The sequence below is a fragment of the Hyperoodon ampullatus genome (assembly GCF_949752795.1).
Source record: "Hyperoodon ampullatus genome assembly, chromosome: 7".
Taxonomy (NCBI): Eukaryota; Metazoa; Chordata; class Mammalia; order Artiodactyla; family Ziphiidae; genus Hyperoodon; species Hyperoodon ampullatus.
Window position 1 is genome coordinate 6,693,927 of NC_136920.1, and position 14,796 is coordinate 6,708,722.

Genomic DNA, 14,796 nt, shown 5'->3' on the forward strand with positions numbered 1-14,796 from the left:
GGGGAGGAGGCTGGTGGGTATAATGAAGCTGGCCTCAGTGGGGAGCCTGCAGAGGCTGGGGGGCTATGCCTCGAAGGGTCTCCCAGGGCTACCCTATAGAGTCTGGCCTCGGTGCCCAGCAGTGGGAAACATTGCAGTTTCTTAAGTGGGGAGAAGCTTGATTAGATTCATGTGTTAGAAAGCCCGTGATGACAGCCACCAGGAAGAAAAGGGGGGTCCTCAGTGCCCTCCATGTAACCCACCACCTGGCACCCCATTTGGAAAAGTCTGGGCTGGGAGAGTTACTGGTGCAACGGTGTACACGTCTGCTGAACAAATAAGGCTTAGTGGCAGCATTGTCACAATGGTGTAGATGTGGGGGCTGGCACCAGCCCTAGTGTATGGTGACGACCAATGTCAGCTGTCAGAGAGCTGGGTAGCCGAGCTTCCCTCAACAAAGAATGCTATTGAGCATCTCATCTGTCTCAGGACATTGGACTTTTGATATAGGAACATTATTTTTAAGGCTAAAAACTGATGTCATGGGCCTCCCTGGTGGCGCAGTGGTTGAGAGTCCGCCTGCCGATGCAGGGGATACGGGTTCGTGCCCCGGTCCGGGAGGATCCCACATGCCGTGGAGCGGCTGGGCCCGTGAGCCATGGCCGCTGAGCCTGCGCGTCCGGAGCCTGTGCTCCGCAACGGGAGAGGCCACAGCAGTGAGAGGCCCGCGTACTGCAAAAAAAAAAAAAAAAAAAAAAAAAACCAAAAACAAAAAACTGATGTCATGATTATCAGAGTATTTGCTGGGTCCATCACCCTGATTGCTGCAAGGGAAGTTTCATCATTATGAGGCTGAGCGAGCAAATGTTATATGTGTCTAGATAAAGTTATCTGTCTTAAGCTTTGGTTAATGATTCGTTCCTGCCTCATTCAACATCATCATTTTATATTTATAAGTTTATGTTGAAATTTCAAGACACTCAATGTATGACTCAGAAGAACCAAACTTTACATGGGACATGATGGCCTGAGTTGGTGGGAGATGAGCTAGCTAGCTGGTGCAGATAGATGGAAACCAGAGATAATTCTCTTCTAAGTTCTAGTAAGATGCCTCGAAAGACACTGAAAACAAGCAAATGTGTGATGCCACAGAAAGCAGAGAGAGGAAGCCTCATGTCAAAACTGGAGAAGAACAGACAAAAATCCAACCCTGCAGAGCAGAGAATGATGTCCTGGGCAAAGAACTGCTGAAGAAACTGGGAGTCAGATCGGGAATTGAGCACTTCATTTGCTCTCCTGTTGGGATCTCAGAAAGGGAATCCAACCAGCATGACTAATTTGCCCATACATTTACAAACATAGCACCTGAACAAATCTTGCCTTGTTCAGAGTTTTAAAAAGCAAGCAAACAAACAAGCCAAAAAGAACAAACTCACCTATATGGGACAAACCAGGAGAAATGGGACAGTATCCAGAGGATGAAGTATCCTGAAAATGACGTGCTACAGAATCCAGAAGAAAAAAAAAAGCCAAGAAACAGATCAACATTGGCAAAGCAGTAAGAGAGAAGAAAATGGTTGTATATCAGATTGAACACTATAAAACCCTATAAAATTCCCATATCTGATTATAGGCAATTACACAGTGTTCAACTTAGTATGTATTGTGTATACCGAGACAGAAACAAAATAAATGACAAGCAACTTGTGCACTCAATCATAGAAAATGGTGACAGAAATAGGACTGAATATCTTGACTATAATAATAAGTGTAAATGTAATAGATTCTCTTATTAAGAAGAGACTAAAATTGGATAAAATAATTCAAATATATGCTATTTCTGGGTGATGCACTTAAAAATAGTTTTCAAAAGGTAGAAGGAAAATGTACAGATGAATATATACTAAATAAGTGCAAATAAATAAAGAAAGCTGGGGTCACAACAATAAAATTGGCTCAAGTAAAATTCAACAGCAAAAGCATAAGCAGATCAAAGAAGGTAATTTTATTTTGATAAATGGTATAACTCACAATAAAGACATACTGACTTGACCCTTTTGGTGATAGATAACTATTCTCTAAAATATATAATGTGGGCTTCCCTGGCGGCTCAGTGGTTGAGAGTCCGCCTGCCGATGCAGGGGATGCGGGTTCGTGCCCCGGTCCGGGGGGATCCCATGTGGCGCGGAGCGGCTGGGCCCGTGGGCCGTGGCCGCTGAGCCTGCACGTCCGGAGCCTGTGCTCTGCAACGGGAGAGGTCACAGCAGTTAGAGGCCCGTGTACCACAAAAAAAAAAAAAAAAATATATATATATATATATATATATATATATATATAAAATGCAAAAATTGTTAGAAATATAAGGAGAAAAGGACAGAAATCCACCAAGGTCCACCATCTTTTTTGCATATTTTCAATCCTCCCAAAAGTCTAAAAGGCCAATCTTCTTCATAAACCTGAGGCCATATGGGCAGCCAAACTGGACCTGAACTCACTTGAGGTTATGTACAGTTTTATCTTACTCACTGTGAATATTTGTGTATTTCACCGAAGGAATATTATTGGAGCCAATCTCTCAGGGTTTTGGATAAAATACCATGTATTATCTTTTTAAAACTAAAAAATTCTGAATTCTGAATCCTAGCCTAATCCAGTGGACTTGGATAAATGTTTATGGACCTATAGTAAGGAAATCTATGAAATAAGCAAAACATAGAGGCAAAATATAATTACAAATTATAATTAATTACAAAATATAATTACAAATAATAAACATTTTTAGTTATATATGTCTGAGTCTACATATGTATACATAAAATACAAATAGAGAAAAAATATTTTCTGGCTCTTATGTTTACATAAATCATATGCTGTGATTACAAAGCAATAAAATTGGAAATTTATAACCAAGCCACATGATTTTTTAAAAGACTCTTCTAAATTAGGTCAAAGCAGAAGGTAAAATTGAAATTACAGCCATACTGACATTTATGGGATGTGGTCAAGGTTGCTTTTAGAGACAGATTAAATGCTTTCATCAGTAAGGTATAAAAAGGAGAAAAAATAAGAATGAGAATGGGTTGTAGCCACAGAGATGGGGATCATCCACACAGTTACGGAGAGGGCTGTGTGTGCCTCGCTGCTAATAAATCACTCCTGTTCCCTGGGAGATTATGACGTGTCTGCTACTGCCTAGAAAAGTGCAAATGGCACAATGATTGAATTAAGAAGTGGTTGACAGCCTGAAAAGACAAACACCCATAGGAGAAATTGAAAAGTTATCAAGGAATTGTCTTCTAAAAAGGTTGTGCTCCTTCAAACCCTCAATGGTCATCCCTATCCAATTTAGACTATTCTTACTAATTAAAAAAAGGATGAGAAGTCTTCCTATTTACACAAAACAAAACTACTAACAAACCTAAATTCTCAACAAAGATTCAGAAATTCATAAAGTAAGATTCCAAATAAAAATAATGGCAAATTTAGTCCAATCGAACTTCTAAAAGCATATAGCCTAGTCAGGCAGGTTTATTCAAAGAAGGAAGAAGAGCTCAGTCAGTATTTGAAAATCTGCTAACATAGTTCTCCACATTAATGAGTCAAAAGCAAGAAAAATCGCTATAATCATCCAGATAATTTCCAGCACCCACCTTTATACTCAATGACTAAGCACTAGACACATTTCCACTTAAATCCGGGACAGAGCAGAATGCTCATTATTGCTGCTATTCTTCAATATTTTTCCAAAGGTCCCTGCAGGAGTGTAGTTTTGGTAAGAATAAGAAAAAACATAAGATAAAATACACCTACTTTGTATAATCCAATTGTCTACCTACAAATCCTAACATATTCGTGATAAATGAATGCAGGAGAATTTGGAAGGTGGCTGGTTAGAAACTAATTATACAAAAATCAATAGCTGTCTTACATATGGGCAGTAGCCAGGTAGGAAATATAAAGCCAAGTAAATAATTTATTCACGATAGCAACTCAATTTATGAAAGCTCTAGTAATAAATTAAACAAGAAATGTGAGGAAGAACACTATAAACAAAGAAAACTATAGAACTTTACTGAGGGACATAAAAGAAGATTTGAGTAACAGATCACTTTTCTATTAATAGATAGAACGCCTGTCACTTTAAAGATGTCAATTCTCCCCGCAAATAATCTACGTATTTAACACAGTTCAAATAATATGCCCCTAGGATATTTAGAAGGAGCTGACAAAGAGAATTTAAAAGCCATCTAGAAGAATAAATGTTCAGGAAAAGTGAAGAAAATATCCATGAAAGCACAGTACAGATGTAGGAATGGTACATGATACAGTATAGGAAGAGACTTACAAATTGATGGAATGGAACAGGAAATTCAGTAACAGGCCTAAAGGATGTAGAATATAGTTTGTATTTAAATCAATAGAGTGTGGATGGAAAAAATATAAACTTAGATCCATACTCATACCCTACACCAAAATAAATTCCAGATGACTGAAAATCACTGAGTGAAAAAACAAAAGGAACAAAAACCCAAACCAGGAAAACTGTACAGGAAAATGTTCGGTGAATATGTTAGGGCATCTTGGAGTGAGACCACCTTTCCTAACTGACAGTGTAAAGACACTTAAAACTGTGTCTGGCCCTTGGTAGAGAGGGGTGTAGTTATTTTTCCTGTCATCTCAGCTCCAAGTTTCGCCATCTGTTCTCCTAATCTAGTCTGTGGTAGCTTTCATGTCGAGGGCGGTTTAGAGCATCTATTTGTGTAACAGTTACGGCTGCCTCCCCTGCTGACTGTGAGCCTCACAAAGGCAGGGAAGCCATGAGGCTTCTCCCGGCCCAGCACAGTGGCTGGGATGTAGTAGGTGCTCAACTAAAATTAAGTTAAATTATTAAGTTAAAAAAACTAAAACGTATAGCTTAACCGTATGTGTAGCTTAATCAGAATTAATCACAACCCATCACAGTTCCCGATACAGACATTAAATTAATATAGCACTCTATATGATCTGACCCCTTTTAAAAACATGCGTGTTCTGAAATAGACCTGCAATTATACACAAGAGTTGGTGATAATGGTGTTATTATTCTTCTCATATTTTCTTGTTGTTCTAGAGTGAATGTACGTTGGTTTTGTAAGAAGAAACTTTGTTTTTAAAAAATTGCCTAAATATATCAACCATTAAACAGTGGAGCCATCAATTTCTGGAAAACATGTGTCTGGGGCAATAAATACCCCAGACACATGTGGCCCCTTTTGCATCCATCCTTACTCATCACCAGGCACAGCTTAAGCCAGCTCAGGGTTGTCCTCGCATCTTTCTAGCGTAGTGGGAATCTTTATTGTGTGGTCGGTTGCCTCCCAGAGAAGTAGTGCTTTGGTCTGTTTTCCTGGTGGGGACGGAATTGTTTCGGGGGGGATCTGGTTTTCCCTCCAGCTCCTCACCAGATAACATGGTTGTGCATCTGTCTACTTCACTTTTTCTTTGCAACAACCAGGAAACAGTGGGATTACAGCCAGCTGACTTGGTGCCTCATGGATGAAGGCAGTTATTGTCCATTATCTTTTTAAAAGGAGATATGTCTCTTTCCGGCATCTAAATGCACCTACAGTTAATTCTATGATCTTTGCAATGCCCAACAAATTTTACAGGTTGTCATCTTTAAGACTTGCCCTAAATTCTCTACTTATACCCCCCCCCAAAAAAAACCCTTTAAAAAGTAATGAAAACAGGGAACATTTTGTAATAAAGTTTGACGTTATTTCATCCAGGTGCTTGTCTGAAACACAGCAGCCCCAAATGGTTAAACCAACTTGATTCAAGTGTGCCTAAACTAAAGTCTGTTTTTAATGGAAAGAGAAACAAAAGAGGTGAGTTATGTGTAATTAAGCAAAGCAATGAAACATTACAAAGGGACATCTGACTGTATCCCTGTGTCATTTGTATTCTCAAAACTTAGACTCAAGTTGTTCAAAATGCCTTAGCTATCTGCGTTAGTTTCCTAGGACTGCTGTAACAAACGACCACAAACGTGGTGGCTTAAACCAATAGAAATGTAGTATCCTCTCACTACTTCTGGAGATGAGAAGTCTGAAATCAAGGTGTTAGTAGGGCTCGGCTCTCTCTGAAGGTCCCGGAGGAGGAGGCTTCTTTGTCTCTTGCAGCTTCTGGTGGTTGCTGGCAACCCTTGGTGTTCTTGGCTTGTGACCGCACCCCTCCAACCTCTGCCTCTGTCTTCACACGGCCTTCTCCCTGTGTGTCACTGTTTTCTCCTCTTATAAAGACACCAGTTCTTGAATTGGGGCCCCCCTTACTCCACTCTGGCCTTATCTTAACTAATTCCATCTGCAAAGACCCTATCTCCAAGTAAGGCCATATCCACGGGTACCAGGGGTTAGGACTTCACCACACCTTTTTGGGGACACAAAACCCACAACTCCATCTCAACAGCAAAGAGCTTATTTGCTTACTTTTTCACATCTAGTAAGTTTGGTTGCTATTGTGTGGATGGCATGTAGGTTGTTACTGAAGCCACCGCCTTCCTTTGGAGAGGGCTTGATGATAGAAATGGTCTTGTAGGGTCTCCAGCAGCCCTGAGATCTCATGACTATGTGGATGAACATTCAGTGGTCACGGTCCAGGAGAGAGTGATTTAGAGGAACAATGGGCAGCCCATCCTTCACTGTCCGGGAGTAGAAACCCAGAGGAAGCTCAATGGGGCCAGGTCTTCTCTTGATTAAGGGTGGCCCAATGCCCCATCCCCAAGAGGTCCAGACATCATACTGGGGTTCGGGGTCAGTGCTGAGAGCACATGTTGTTAATATAATTCCTGGGGAAGGATGTGGCTTAAGATGCCCGAGCGTTGGGTCTGAGTTGTCTAAGCCTGGTTCACGGCTGCTCTGGTGGTGGCCATTCTATTGAAGACCCATGAGTGACCCAAGTTAATATCCAGGGACAGGAAGGGCAATCGATGACACTTCCATAGGGCATCTCACACTCTGGGCAGATTTAACATGACATCTACACGATTAGAAAACATTATTAGAAACACCATTAGAATATCATTAGGATATCATTAGGGTCTGCATAATTAGAATATATCAAATATTACTAACTATAAAATAACATGATTCCTTTTTTAAACAAGTATATCAGTCTATCCAACAAAACGAGTCTGCAGTTTCCTTTCCTACCCCACAAGACAGTCATTACTGAATACGCCTAATGATCCCAAAGAGATGGTGGTGGGCCCCTATTTCCCTGAAGAGAAGATTAAGAAAGAATTACTTTTGATTCGCTTGACTAGACTGACTTTTAGGGATAGAGATGGAATTGCAAAACTCTACTTATTTAATTCATTGATCTAGTTGCATGCACACAAGAGCACAATACATATATTTAAAATTACTTATTTTAGAAAACGTCTCTATGTAGAAGTATTGCTTGTTTTTTAGTCTCACATCTTATGACATAATTTTCTTACAGCTCCCCTTAGGTTTTCCAGAGTGTGGCACCTGTTGGCCCATCAAGGGGCCAGTCACATACAGGTAGGACGGGTGCTTTCTCATTCCTTTTGTAGGTCTATACTATGAGGCCGCAGTCCCAGGAAGACTTCTAAATCCATGTTATGTGCCCTTGCCCTCCTGTGATGGAATCTTTTATAGGTATGGAAGTCACCAGAGGTTGAGGGTGTCTCTGCTACTGTATCTCTTTCAGTCAGGAGTACGATTGCACAAAATAAAATATCCAAAGTAAGTATGTCTTATACAACACAGGTATCTGTTTCTCTTTCTCATAAAAGAAGTCTAGCAGTAAGCAGTCCACGGCTACTATGGGGCTTCACCAGGGACTCTGATCCTTCTTCAGTCCATCTGCTCTACTGTCCTAGTGTACGGTTTTCATCCTCAAAGATACCTCATGGTCTAATATAGCTGCTGGAGCTCAGCCATCACATCCAAGTTCTAGGCAGCACAAAAAAGAAAGGTGGAGGGTAGGAAGAGCACATCTCCCAGCTGAGTCAGTTGCCTTTAAAGAGTATCCCTGGAATCTCACCCAGCACTTCTTAGTCATTCTTACTAAAGAATTAGGAAATAATAGAACCTGGCAGATGACTGATATCTTTGTCCAAGTATCTTCTTCAGACAGTGCTTCTTTGCTAAAAAAAAAAAAAAAAAAAAAATCAAATTAATAATTGACTCTCACCAAAGAAGGTATACAAATGGCAAGTAAACATATGAAAAGATGCTCCATATCACATGTCATCAGGAACATGCAAATTAAAACTTCAGTGAGATATCACTACACACCAATGAGAACAGCCAAAATCCAAGACACTGACATCACCAAGTGCTGGGGAGTATGTGGAATAAATAATGACAGGAACTGTCATTCATTGCTGGTGGGGATGCGAAATGGTACAGCCACTTGGTAGACAGTTTGGCAGTTTCTTGCAAAACTAAACATACTGTTACCATATGATCCAGTCGTCGTGATCTTGGTATTTACCCAGAGGAGTACTTATGTGCACACAAAATCCTGCACAGAAACGTTTATAGCAACTTTATGCATAATGGCCAAAACCTGGATGGATAAATAAACCGTGGTTCATCCAGACGACGGACTCTTATTCAGCGTTAAAAAGAAATGAGCTCTCAAGCCACAAAGAGACGTGGGGGAAACAAATGTGTATCGCTAAGGGAAAGAACCCACCTGAAAAGGCTCCATACTGGAAGATCCCAAGTCTACGACATTCTGGAAAAACTATGGAGATGATCAAAATACCAGCAGTTTCCAGAGGTTAATGAAAAGGGAGGGGTGAACAGGCAGAGCACCGAGGATTTTTAGGGCAGTGAAACTACTCCGCATGAGACTATAATGATGGATATGTGTCATTATACGTTTGTCCAAACACATAGAATGTATAACACTGAGAGTGAACCCTAAGGTGAGCTATGGACTTGTCTTAATAATAATGCTTCAGGGCTTCCCTGGTGGCGCAGTGGTTGAGAGTTCGCCTGCCGATGCAGGGGACACGAGTTCGTGCCCCGGTCCGGGAAGATCCCACATGCCGTGGAGCGGCTGGGCCCATGAGCCATGGCCGCTGAGCCTGCGCATCCGGAGCCTGTGCTCCGCAACGGGAGAGGCCACAACAGTGAGAGGCCCACGTACTGCAAAAAAAAAAAAAAAAAAAAAATAATAATAATGGTTCAATATTGGCTCATCAGCTTTATTTTTTTATCTTTTTAATTTTTATTTATTATTATTTTTTTTTGCGGTATGCAGGCCTCTCACTGTTGTGGCCTCTCCCGTTGCAGAGCACAGACTCTGGACGCGCAGGCTCAGCGGCCATGGCTCACGGGCCCAGCCCCTCCGCAGCCTGTGGGATCTTCCCGGACAGGGGCACGAACCCGTGTCCCCTGCATCGGCAGGCGGACTCTCAGCCACTGCGCCACCAGGGAAGCCCGACTCATCAGCTTTAATAAATGTGTCCCACTAATGGGAGATGATAATAAAGGGGAAACTGGGGGAGGGGAGGATGAGGGAATGCATGGGAACTTTCTGTACCTCCCGCTCAATTTTCCTCTAAACCTAAAACTGCTCAAAACTAAAGTCCGTTAATTATAAAAGAAATCACTGAGCGAGAGGCCGTCAATGTGGGAGATTTGGTAAGGACCACGGCATAAGGTTTAGTTTCTGTTTCCGGAAGGAGGATTCTGGGGAAATGACTCAGCCTTATCTCGGGGTGTACAGAGTATTGGGGACCCTCTGGAGGTGGCTGCTGCTCTGAGGACAGATCCGAAGGGGGCTGCCAGCTCTCATTCAGAGGTGGGCTATCAGCCTGGGTGGCTTGACAGCTTGTCATCAATAACAACAGGTGATAATAAAGTCACGGAATGACTTTCTAGCATCCCTAAACAATTTTAAAAGAGAAGTTCCCGAGCTGTTCTGAGCCAAGTTTGGCATCAGGACGCCCCGAAGGGATCTCTTTGCAGGGGATTTTTGGCGAAGGTGACCCAGGGGTGGGTCACTCCTGCAGCTCCGCGGCCACCACCTTCTGAGAGTGTCCTGAAGTGGGAGGATGGGCTGGGGTCTGCTTTGCCAGCAGAGGTTGGATTCAGGCTGCTCCCAGCTCAGTCTCTCCCCAGATGAATTCCTCTTGAGACCAAGGGGTGAGCCAGCTGGGGTGGGAAGCAGGTCCCGGTGGGGGACAGCTTAGGGCACCCTGACCTGCCACAGGGCTGTCCAACAACCACTGTCAGAGACCCACTCAGCCTGGCATCTGAGACTTCCCCCGGCATCCTCCCCGCTCTGGAGCATGGGGACCAGCAGAGCAAAGGAAGGGCCAAGCTCGGAGCGCCCAGGCTGCCCGAAACCAGCCCAGGATGGGCTGGAGAGTGTGTAGCTGGAGGGTCTCTGGAGACTTTGTGCCCACCCCCTTCTTTCCTGACCAGGAAACCGAGGCCGGGATGGGCCTGCCTTGCCCGGGTCACTGGCCAGCCCATCCTCCCGGTGGCCTCTGGCCTCGCAGTCCCCACAGCTGGCCTGGGGCCACCCGCTGAGGCGAAGCAGTGATCTTTTCCACCTCCCCAATACCTGACACCCAGGACGAGTGACCCTGTGGCCACATGACTCAGCATCTCCCGCCCGCTAATGCCCTGGGCGTTCTCATACGGAGGTCCTTCCTTCTCCCCACCGCCTCTGGCCTGAGAACCCTTGGGGCGATGCCGGAGTCCCTCCACGGACCTCAGAGAGCTTCGGGCAGTGAGGGAAGTGCCCTGGAGAAGGAACAGGCTGGAGGAGGGCCTCGGAGCTCAGTGGGTGTGGGAAGAGAGAGAGAGAGACACGAGAGGGAGAGACAGAGAGAGACAGAGAGACTGAAAGAAGAGAGAGCTCTTAGGACTTCAGAAAAGAAAGGACTGAACCCCACTTCCCACCAGGCACTTCCAGCGTCCCCACCTCCAGCTCCTGGGCGGGGGGTATAGACAGATGTAAGTTCTGTCCCCGGCCTCACATGGCTTTTGATCTGGCTGAGATCAGGTAAAGACACCAGAGCAATGGACATAGAACAGCAACCCCTCGAGGAAATGCCCCAGAGGAGCTCTGCAAGGGAGCTTGGGGAGAGGAAGGGCCCCTGCTGGCAAAGGAGGCCAAGTCCTTGCCCCTCCATCGGGGACCCTGGCTCTGACCTTCCTGGGCCTCTGAGGCCTCAGTGGTGAGACGCAGAGCTGTTGGCCTGGGGGTCAGCGTGGATGCAGGTGGCATGACTGACTCACACCCAGACTGAGGGACGAGCAAATCCAGGGGACCAGGTCGTAGGAGGGAGGGAAGGCAAGCTTCAGCAGGGCAGCGGGAAGCAGCAGCAGGGGGCAGGGATGCCTGTGGGTGGTGCTAGGAGGGCTGGGCCCTGCGCTCATGGGTGGTGCTAGGAGGGCTGGGCCCTGCGCTCATGGCGGTGTGGGTGGAAAGGCAGGACGGGATGATTTCTCCCTCAGGCCAAGTGCTTCTCAGCTTCTGAATGCACCTGCCTCTCGCAGCCTCATGTGGCCACTCAAACTCCGAGGACTCCTGGGCTGATGTGGAGGATATCAGGCCCCTGGGATCAGAGCTGGGCCCAGATCCGCTGAGGGCATCCACTCTGCTCAGCAGGAAGCCCCCAGACTCACGTCAGTGGAATTTCAGTCTCAATCAGCTGATGCTTTCCGGCCGGTTTTCCTAGCTCTTGCCTGCAAATTTCCAAGCTAGTTTGCCTCTCGCCAAGATCAGCTAAGTCCACGGGCCTCATTTCCAGCACCTACGATCTCCCCACGGTGCCCAGAGATCTTCTCAACCCTCACCCCCTGCCCAGGGCTGCTGGGGGCCCATCCCGTGAACTCAGCTCCTGAGACCCCCTGACCCGAACAGGTGTCGCTGAATTCCAAAGCCGACCAGAAATGTACGGATCATTTTTTCCCTTCCCCCCAGCGCCCAGCGCAGAGGTCAGCACCGGTGCGACCCAGAACTTTGCTGTCTGGCCCTAGTGACAAAGAGCTGGCTTATGGCCTGGTGAGGACAAAGTATCCGCAGAGGAAAACACGCAACACAAACGGCTGTGTGACAGCAGAGCCTCCCTGGAACAGCTCCGGGCCCAAAGCGAGAGAAATGTGGCATTCATGACCAAGGCCCCTCTTGGTTGGAGACCGTTGAGAACTGTTTACACACCCAGGCTCTCTTGTCTGCGTTCTTTAGAATTGAGTGATCTTCCTACACAAGAGGGTGGAGCCCACAAAAGCCTCAGAGGTGGGCCCCACCTTGGGGCTGGAAATCAGAAGAATAAGAAAACAGTCAAAGCTGGGTTCTGATGGTTGGGGTCTCCCGGATCCTGGGTCACCCCGTGAAAGCTGCAGGGGTGACGAATGTCTAATTCCATTAGAACAATTAGGCTGAAGAGCAGATTGAACAATCGATGTGCTCACGTCACGCCCTGGTGTTTCACTGGCCTTGAGCTCAAACACAAACTCCAAGGTGCTGCGTGACCTGGGTTTTCCACCTCCCGCCCTGGCCCCGCCCCTACCCCTGAACTCCAGCTCCAGCAAATTTTGGGTCCTTGAATGAGCAAGACGTCTTCGCTTCCTTGCCTTTACTTATGCCATGTCCTCTCTCTTGCTCCCTTCGCGACTGGACCGAGTCCTGCTTTCAGAGAATCCCCTCAGCTGCTGCTTTCTCCAGGAAGCTTGTCCTGACCCACCTCAGGCAGGGTCTGGGCGGCCCTCAGACTGAGGCATTCCAGTGTCTCCCCGATTGGACTTCCCACAGTGTCCTGTTGTTGTCCTTACTTCTCGGTCTTGCCCACATGACCTGATTGCAGTGGAGCAGAGAGCCGGGCACCTTGGATGTGGCTGACCTAATCCGAGCCCTTTTTGAGACAGTGCATGTCATCAGAGCCCCTAGAAGTTTGCTGGTATGGACATTGCCACTTTTTCTGTGGTCCCTGGGCTGATGCCACATGCGCGTACACACACACACACACATATACACACATACACACACAGGCACGCTGTGTAGTTTCAGGAGGATGGACCTCCAGGCCACGCACTGGGGGAAGAGAGACAGCAAGCATGAGGGCCCTGAGGCCGCTGGGGCCCGACCTGGCATCTCGGGGGGCGGCGGGGCGGGGAGGGAGCTGGGCCTGGCCAGCAGGGAGTCAGTTGGAAAACAGGCGGGACTCAGGTGGGACAAGCTGGTCAAGGGGCCCAGACTTGGAGGATGTGGGGATGTGTGTGGGGCTATGGCAGACACTGGATGCCCCGCCCAGGTCCCCTTTAAGGGTGGGGACACCCACCCCCAGGTGCTGCGAGTCTTGCTGCCAGCGCCTCAGGGCTGCCCCTTCCCTTGATGCTGCTGGGAGCCATCTCGCCCAGGGAGTCATGTGTTCCCCCCATCAAGGAGCAGCCCATGCTGTTGACCGACTGATGGGGGGTCCAAAAGGCAGGCCCCGGCTTCAGAAAGAGGCAGCTCGGCCATGTGGTTGCTGCCAAGTGTCCCTGGGCACCAGGCCAGGGCTAGACTGGCTGAAACCATGTTCCCCCTGACCCCTTCCCCGTCCTCCCTGGATCCCCTCCCTCCTCCCAGGCTTCTCCCTCAACAAACCACATGCACCAGAATCCCTGCCTCAGGCTCCACGTCCAGAGAGCCCGCCTGACACAGGCCACACGTACCTTGTGCTGCCAGGAGGACTCAGCTGACGGAACCCCGCAATGCTTCAACCAGCCCACCACCAACCTCCTACCTGGATGGCCCATCAGGACATGGAGCCTGTTCTCAAGGGCAGCCAGACTGTGGCGTTTAAAAAAGAGTGGTTTCACCAACAGAGAACAACCTTCATTAGCTATGGAAACGTGCGGCCACACGGATGAACATGATACTAAGGGAAAGAAGCCAGTCGCAAGAGACCATATATCCTGTGATTCTATTCATATGAAATGTACAGAAAATATAAATCTATAGAAACAGTAGGTTGGCTGGGGCAGGTATTGGGGGAGGAGTATGAAGGCAATTAACAGGAACTGGGCATGGGGAATCTTGTTGGGACAATGGAAATGTTCTAAAGCTGATTTATGGTGATGGTTGCACAACTGGGTAAATTTACTAAAAATCATGGAATTGTACACTTGAAATCAAGTAATTGTGTTATATATAGTATATATATATATAAAATACATCCCAATAAAGTTGTGTACACCCTCCCCAATGGATGTAGGATTTTCTAGATGAGAATCTTTGGACAAGAACACTAACATCCCTGTATTTTAATTGTCTTCAGTAAGAGGCAGGTAAAATCCCTGGCATCGAATATCTGGTTAGCAAAAGCGTTACAAGGTTTGGGGAATTAAATATGCGAAATAAAAGGTCCTCATTATTTGTTGCTTCTTTGGCTCAGGCCCATGGCTCCCACTCCAGACACAAGCGCAAGGTTGTACGCATCACCAGTGAGGACAGATACTGGTGAAAACGTGTTTTTTTTAATAAATAAAAAAGATGGTCACACTCAGAAATCACTTCTCTAGAGCAGTGTTCCTTGGACCACCAGTATCAAAATCATAATATGGGGCTTCCCTGGTGGCTCAGTGAAAGTCCGCCTGCCGATGCGGGGATGTGGGTTCGTGCCCCGGTCTGGGAAGATCCCACATGCTGCGGAGCGGCTGGGCCCGTGAGTCATGGCCGCTGAGCCTGCGCGTCCGGAGCTTGTGCTCCGCAACGGGAGAGGCCACAACAGTGAGAGGCCCACGTACCGCAAAAAAAAAAAATCATAATATGAACAGTTTGTTAGAAATGTAAATCCTC